Source organism: Camellia sinensis, chromosome 7 (assembly GCF_055761805.1).
Source record: "Camellia sinensis isolate YWXY chromosome 7, ASM5576180v1, whole genome shotgun sequence".
NCBI lineage: Eukaryota > Viridiplantae > Streptophyta > Magnoliopsida > Ericales > Theaceae > Camellia > Camellia sinensis.
In genome coordinates, this window is record NC_138967.1 from 15469921 (window position 1) to 15478632 (window position 8712).

The 8712-nt window shown below is 27.1% G+C and overlaps 1 long non-coding RNA gene across 2 annotated transcripts; it reads left to right on the forward strand.

Moving 5' to 3' along the window:
- Window positions 1-6916: 6916 nt before the first annotated feature.
- Window positions 6917-8399, forward strand: LOC114316875 (uncharacterized). Of its 2 annotated transcripts, none has more exons than XR_014335014.1 (2): window positions 6917-7434; window positions 8169-8399. It is a non-coding gene; the product is annotated as an uncharacterized LOC114316875 (long non-coding RNA). The 2 variants fall into 2 exon arrangements; XR_014335013.1 differs by having other exon boundaries at window positions 7155-7469.
- The last annotated feature ends 313 nt before the right edge of the window (window positions 8400-8712 follow it).

Sequence of the window (8712 nt, forward strand, 5' to 3'; positions counted from 1 at the left end):
ATCAACATGTATATTTATTTAACATCTATTAAATTATGTTTTAATACGTCAACATTTGATTACATTTACATTTGTTAATTGTTAATTACATCAACATTTGTTAATTGTTTAAACATAATCTGTACATCAACATTATTTAATTGTTAATTGTTAATTGTTTAAACATAATCTGTACATCAAAATAATTTCGATGTTAATTGTTTAAATAAAAATTTAAACATTTAACCATTAGTATGTTTAATTTCAACAATAAATTTTTATTTGTTTAAATAAAAATAATCTGTACCAGTCAAAAAAATTTATCAATATTAGTATGTTTAAATATCTTTAAACAAAATTTAACCATTAGTATGTTTAATGTTTACTAAAAATAATTAAAATATTAAAGATATGTTTAATATTGCTGTTACTTAGTAAACAATTGAAAAATGGTAAAATAGTCTTTTGTTCATTTATCCTATCCAGTCCGTCCAACCAAACGTTGGATTCACTGAAAATAGTCCTATCTAGACATCTAATCCCATGAAAAAACAAACACAGGATACATATCCAATCCGACCAAATAGTCCGGGGGATTCACAGTCCCAAGACTCAAGTCCGATGGATTCTAATCCCCATTTTCAAGTCCGATGGATTCTAATCCTATCCAATCCGATGGTGTGTTTGATTGGACGGACTGGAAAATGGGGATTAGAATCCATCGGATTTAAGTCCTGGGATTGTGAATCTCCCGGACTATTTGGTCAGATTGGATATTTATCCTGTGTTTGTTTTTTCATGGGATTAGATGTCTGGATAGGACTATTTTCAGTGAATCCAACGTTTGGTTGGACGGACTGGATAGGATAAATGAACAAAAGACTATTTTACCATTTTTCAATTGTTTACTAAGTAATAGCAATATTAAACATATCTTTAATATTTTAATTATTTTTAGTAAACATTAAACATACTAATATTGATAAAAAAAATTTGACTGGTACAGATTATTTTTATTTAAACAAATAAAAAATTTTAGTAAACATTAAACATACTAATGGTTAAATGTTTAAATTTTTATTTAAACAGTTAACATTGAAATTATTTTGATGTACAGATTATGTTTAAACAATTAACAATTAACAATTAGATAAAGGAAAATGTCTCGTAGCTCAAATTTTGTGGCTCAAAAGTGGCTCAAATGATCAAAACGACGTCGTTTTGGCCATTTTTATGTTGTTCTGTACTCAAAACGACGTCGTTTTGGCCATTTGAGCCACTTTTGAGCCACAAAATTTGAGCTACGTAGCATTGTCGTTAAATAAATGTTGATGTACAGATTATGTTTAAACAATTAACAAATGTTGATGTAATCAAATGTTGATGTATTAAAACATAATTTAATAGATGTTAAATAAATATACATGTTGATGTACAGATGTTGAAATAATTTAATAAACATGTTTATTAAATGTTTAAATAAAACATAATTTAAATAAATGAAATTATTTATGGTTGAAATTAAACATTTAATTGTTTAAATAAAACATCTATTAAATTTAAATAAAACATAAACAAAATTTTAAAATAAAACATCAATAAAATATCTATAAAAAATTATTTAAAAAAATTAAATAAATAAAACATTAATAAAAAGTTAAATAAAATTATTTTATTTTTAAATTGAGACATTTAAATTTTATTAAATATAATACATAATTAAATACTAGAGGGTCAAAATTGTCATTTTCGCATCTAATTCAAACAGTGATTAGTCCCCCCAAAACAATCCCACCTCCCCCAGGACAGGATAGTCCCCCATATGGGGGACATGAAGTCCGACCGGACATGGAATCCGGCGGACTAAAAAAAAATCAAACGACAAATAAGGAGGGAGGCCGGACATGGAGTCCAAATAGTGGATAGTCCCCCCCTTATCCCCCAATCAAACACACCCTGAGGGTGTGTTTGATTGGGGGATAAGGGGGGGACTATTTATTGTGGGGATTGTAATCCGGAGGAAGTATCCAATCCGTTGTTTGTTTGTTTTTTAGTCCGCCGGACTCCTTATCTCCCATATGGGGGACTATTGTATCCTGGGGAGGGGTTGTGGGACAATTTTGGAGGGACAATCCACTGTTGAGATTAGGTGATAAAATGACCATTTTGACCATCTACTATTTAATTATGTATTATATTTAGTAAAATTCAATAAAATTTAAATGTCTCAATTTAAAAATAAAATAATTTTATTATAGATATTTTGTTGATGTTTTATTTTAAAATTTTGTTTATATTTTATTTAATTTCATTATTTAAATTTTAATAGATGTTTTATTTAATTTCATGGTTTAATTATTATTATTTTTAAAAACAAATTTATTTAAAATTTTAATTAAAAAATAACATATATTTTTATTGATATTTTATTTATTTTATTTATTTTTTAAAAAAAATAAATTTATTTAATTGTGTAAAAAATAAAATAAAATAAATTTTTATTTAATCTAGATAAAAATAATTAAAATATTAAAGATATGTTTAATATTGCTATTATTTAATAAACAATTAAAAAATGATAAAATAGTCTTTTGGTCATTTATCTTATCCAGTCCATCAAACCAAATGTTGGATTCACTAAAAATAGTCCTTTCTAAATATTTAATCTCATGAAAAAACAAGCACGTGATACATATCCAATCCAACCAAATAGTCCGGAGGATTCACAGTCCCAGGACTCAAATCCGATGGATTCTAATCCTCTTATCCTGTTCGTCCAATCAAACACACCTTTAGTGGTCTTTTTTTTGGTGGTATGAATCATTGTTGAAGATATTTATTTGAAAATGTATTGAATAGTCAACTTTGTAAAAATTGACTTACGAAATTTTTAAAAGTAAGTCATTGTTTGGGAAAATGATGCAAAAATAATTTTTTTTAAAAATGTTTTCCTTGCTTTTTGTTCAACCAAACAACGGAAAATGAATAAAATATTTTTGATAAAAATATTTTACATCAAAACAAACAAAGCCTTTATTTTAAATTTGAGAGTTGTATTTAGGTTGATAAGCAAGTCAAACAGTTCGAACGTGACTCATGTTTGAGCTGGTTAAAAGTTCATTTGAGTTCAATTTATTAAGGTTTTTAAATTAAACTTGAACAGATAGTTGGTTGTTTGATTCGGTTTAATCAATCTAAAACTATGTAAAATGCTAAATCACTCAAGTTTGACTCAATAAAAATTTATTTGAGATCGGCTTGAAAAACTAACTAACCAAACTTAAATAACTTTTGAAATTCATTAATGTTTTCAAACTAAATTCGAACAATTAATTGTTTGGTTGGTTTGACTCGTTGATCACTCTTGTTTGTATTAGATTATTTACTATAATTTTTACTTATTACTTGTAACCATAAATAATTTAAATAAGTTGAAAATAATTAATTATTTGACAAATAAAAATAAGAATTATTTATATGAATACTCCTAAACTGTTAAGAAGTATCATTTTGACCTCTCAAATTAAAAAAAAATATATACCAATAAATTGCTTAAATTATAAAAACGTATCAATTGGACCCCTAATAGAAAGGGTCAAAGTGAAACATGTTAAAAATTTAGAGAGTCCATTTGTAAAAGCGATACTTCTTAATAGTTTAGAGAATTTATTTATATGTTTTTATAATTTAAAAAATTTCTATGTAAATAACTCAAAAAAATTAATATTTTTAATTTTTTTTAAATATCAATTTTAATTTTAATAAAATCACACAAATTTTTCTCTCCCAAACTCCTTTGAAACTCTTACCGATAAAAATTTCATTTGAGAAGTTAGAAAGAAAAAAAAAAATTGTATAAATAAATCATTGAGGTTTTGGGAGTGTTTTGAGAAAATAATTATAAAAAAAATAACTTTTTTTTTTTTTGGGTAAAAAAAGAAAATAGATTAAGAACTGAGAAGTAATTTTGACCCTCCTTCCAAAATAAACCTTAATAAACTGACCTTTCGACATGGACTTTGACTGACCACCAACCATGTAACCTGTGGGGGGATTTTCCACGAGTTCTGCGTTGTTCCTTACACGTTTTGCACGTGTGGGATTGCTCGGCACCACCTTGCACTCGTATGCATTCATTGGTCGGGTTGGTTGGTGCTAGAGACAAACTCATAATCTAATTAATTTTGAGGGATTGAACTCAAAACTGAGTTAATTGGATTAATTTTAGTAACAGAGTCAGAAAATATATTTGTATCAAAAACATTTCGAATCTCCAAAGTTGGAGACCTGCGTAATTCCCAAAGCTTCCGTTTGGGAAGTGGGTTGGCTTTTTGACTTTTTGATTTTTTTGGCTATTTTAGCCTGGGCTTAAAAGCTTGGTTTGGGAATGACTTTTTGACTTTTTGACTTTTTTGAGTTTTTTTATGAGAGAAGAATGTAATAATTATGGGTTAGATGTGATGTTTTGTTTGTTATGGTTAAAATAGCCTATTTTGTTTTTTGTGGTTAAAATAGCCAAAAAAGCCTGCAAACCCACTTGCCAAACACAGGCAAAATGATATAGATCAATTATGTATTTTTGTGTTTATTTATTTATTTATTTTTTTCTTTCTTTGCTTTATGGACCAATCACAGGTGAATGAGAATTATAGATATTGTATTTTTTGAAACTCTGTACTGTGGTTGATATTTATATATAGGGTCAAAAATAAATGCAATGAAACAATTCTTACGCACAAAATTCGTTACGAAATTTAAGAAATATTAAATGTACACAATTTTCTCCCCGTTTAAAGAAATGCTATAATTTTTATGATTTTAATTTCTAATACCTGAAATTAAATCAACATAATTGATGATATTACTTAATATGTAAAATAATTAGGGATCATTCCCTATTCCCTACGCATTACAAGCCCATTTTTGTAATAGAGGAGTAATTGAAATAAAAATAAAAATAAAAATTGGAGGAACCATCCTATATATTGTAAAAAATTGAAATAGAGGTTAATAAAATAATTTTAAAAAAACATAGGAAGGCCGTTTTTTACACATTATTGAAACATTGATAAAAATGATGAGTAATAATATAATTTTGAAGATTTTTTGGAGCGGCAATTTGTTGGGGTGGTATTTGATAACATTAAATACAAAAAATTAAGTATTAAAATCTTAATCCTGATTTTTTAAAGTTAAAAAGTTATTTAATAAAAATTTAAGTACTGAACCAAAAATAAGTTGTTTGTTTGAAATTTATTATTTTTAAATTGTATATTTTAATTTTTATATTGTGATGGTGACGGTAATGGTATGATGGTGGTGGTGGTGGTCACAGTAGCGTTGATGGTGGCGGTGGCAATAGTACGAGTGATAGTAGTAGCAATAGTAATAGTAGTAAAATAATAATGATATTTATGGCAACAATGTCAATAATAATGAAGGTATTGGTAATAGTGGTGGTGGTGGTGGTGGCAGTGGTGGCATGATGATGGTGGTGGTAGCGGCAACAATAGTGATGGTGATAATTGTGGTGATGATGGTAACGGTAGTGGTAATAGTAGTGAGTTTATAATAATATATATCGATATTTATGTTTAGTATTTATAAATTTAATCAGAATTAAATAAATTTTATATAACTAAATATTTTTTTAAGTTTTGACCTATATTTTAAGAGACACTTAATTTTTAAGTAATATCAATTATGATTATTAAATAGACTTAATTTATTATCACTTAATATATTCAGTTTTAAGTGTTGAGTTAGATTATTGAACACCCTCAAGGTGTTAAATTATTGTCATAAGCAAATATTAATGACTTACTCTTTAATAGAGTTTTTGTTTGAATTTTTTTTCTTTCCCTATTATAATTTTTTTTTCTTGCAATAATTATTGGTGTTGAGCTTGTGGTGTGTCATGGTGAACTTTCTTATGTTAGTTGATTGACTAATTTAATTTAATTATTTTGATATTAGTAAATATTGTCTTATTGATTAAAATTTTAAATAAATTAAAAAAAAAACAACTAAAAAATGTACTATATATAGGTGTATTGTAGAATGATCCTCCTATATCATATTAATATGAAGTTAAAAGAAAAAAGATTGAAAGTATTTTTCTAATTTTACTTACAATAACATAATAAGTTATGTGTGAATGCTCAATTCTTTTACATGCTATTGTAGATAAATTTTATTTTTACCATTTCTGAAATCAAAATCGTCGGTTCTCTTGCATCTTATTGTCGATGAACTTAAAATTTAAAAATGTGTTTTTACCATTTCTGAAATCAAAATTGTTGATGTACACTCCTTAATGTCAATGCAATAAGTTAAATATAAGATAATATAGTTATGCCTCGTTTGGAAACAAGTTTTTTTTAGTAACTTTTTTATTTTTTGGGCAAAATATGATGTAAAAAAATTAATATGTTTGAAATGATTTTTTAATTTTTTACAAAAAAAATATGCAAAACGTAGAGAGAAAATAAAATATTTGAATTTTTGGTATAAGTTGTTGGCTTTTCAGTTTTTTTAGTAATTTTTTGACTTTTAAGCAAAAAGTGATGTTGCCAAACGATGTCTTAGTTTCACACTTTTATTATAATTATATTGATCTTTCTTTTAGTAATGCTACAATAACCTAACTTGATGTAGTGGATAGATATTGAAATAGATAAAAATAATTATACGTTTTAGTATAAAAAAAATAACAATATTATTTTTTTCATTTACATGTTTAACCTCAAAGAGATCAATGTGGTTATGTCAAAATTGTAGAACAAATCATATAAAAAATGCTACATATTGTCATATTTCTTACCTCATTTTTTCTGTTATCATGTATATTTATGAATGCAAATTCCACAACCGTGTTATGTGTATAGAGATAACGGAACAAACAATACAAAATTTGTTCACATCTTTAATTGTGAACATACATATATAATAATGAATATATTATCTCATATCTGTACATTATGAAGTATTTTGAGAAAATAGTTAAAAATTTGTTTTTTGAATTTTTAAACTTTTTTTTATTGTTTTATGTGAAATATGATATGATCTAAAATAAATTAAGTAGGTGTTTGACATACAATAAAAAAATACATTTTTTTTTTGCGAGTCTGGATCCTCGATTGCCATTTCCTACTGTAGTCCCTGTGGCCCTCGCCAAACGACGTCATTTTTAATTTAATTTTTTTTTCAATCTTTGAGTTTCCCATTTTTTTTCCTTTCATCTTTCTCTATCATCTCATCTATCTGTTTAGCCCTAACATAACAAATACGAGAGAGAGACACACACAGAGAGAGACGGAAGGACGACGACGGAGCAACACGATGGAGAGAACACAAACTGAGAGAGATGGTGGAGGGACGCGACGGCGAAGGATAAAGGATGGTGGAGGGACACGACGCGACTCGACGGCAAGGCGAGATTGCGGCCATGACGAGGTCATTTCAGATTTTTCATGCTGTTATGTATATAGGTATATATGAAAAATCATATATATTTCAAATTATATATATATCATATATACGTATATATATTTCAGATTTCATATATATTTCATATATACATCTATATGATTGCTGTTATATACAATCCAGATTTCATATATTTTTCTCTGCTATTTTCTGTTTGGTTGTTGGTAAGTTATGGTTTATTTGTGTGAATTTTGTATTCACGCCTTGTAGGTGTTTGTTGAAAGTTCTAAAAGAAATGACATTATTATTTTTTGTTTTTTTTTTTAACAGAAATGACATTATTGTTTGATTACAGCACAACTAGTAAATTTTATTTGTTAAAGATACATATAATTTTCAGGTAGATGCTTCCCATTAGATATCATCCATGTCTTTCTTTTTAGCTACTGTTGCTTAAGCTAGGTTATTCCTATGCTAGTTTGTTTAAATTAATAAACAGCACTTGGTTTCTTTCCTTTCTCGATACTACCTAATGAGGACTTGTATATGGGGATTTATCATTTACATCTCACAGATAAACGAGATGATGATTCTGCTTATACGTTTGTTGGGTTTGTGATTATTATGAGTTAGTTGATATTTTGTTGGGTTTCTAACTTACCAATGATTTATATCTCTAGCTAGAATATCTATTTATGGCTTGAATGGTGTTGTTTGATACAAATTAAAATTGACTTCTTTAATTTCTTATCTGCTTGCAGTTTGGTTGATGCAATGCAACAATGATATGGGTGGATAATGGTGATGATGTGAGCTTCAGAATGGGAGCTAACAAATGGCAAAATAGATAATAGTGCATGGGGATTAAAATTTTTTTTGTTCATTTTTTTTCTTCTTGTTTATTTGGAGAGAATGACACTTGTTTCTGATTTTTTCTAGAAATGTTATTGGAATAAAAAATCAATTAATATCAAATTTATGTTGTGACCAAATTTTGTGTTTGTTACTACCTCTTGTTTTTTCCCCTTATCAATGGCAACTAGGATCATGTATTGAATTGGATAAATTGTCCTTTATTTGCTTGGCATACTTCACTTCTTCAATCTACTTTCTGTGTGGGATGAATTACCATTGTATTACAGGTTGTCAAAAAATAAATAAAAAATTGAAGAGGTTGGGACTTTGAGACCGTTAAGATCTTGTCCTCAATGCCAGAAAAAGTGAGATGATGTATGTTTTTGCACATTACATTGCTTCCTCTTCTTAACTTCCTTGTATTTTTCATACTTCCCCTCCCAACACACC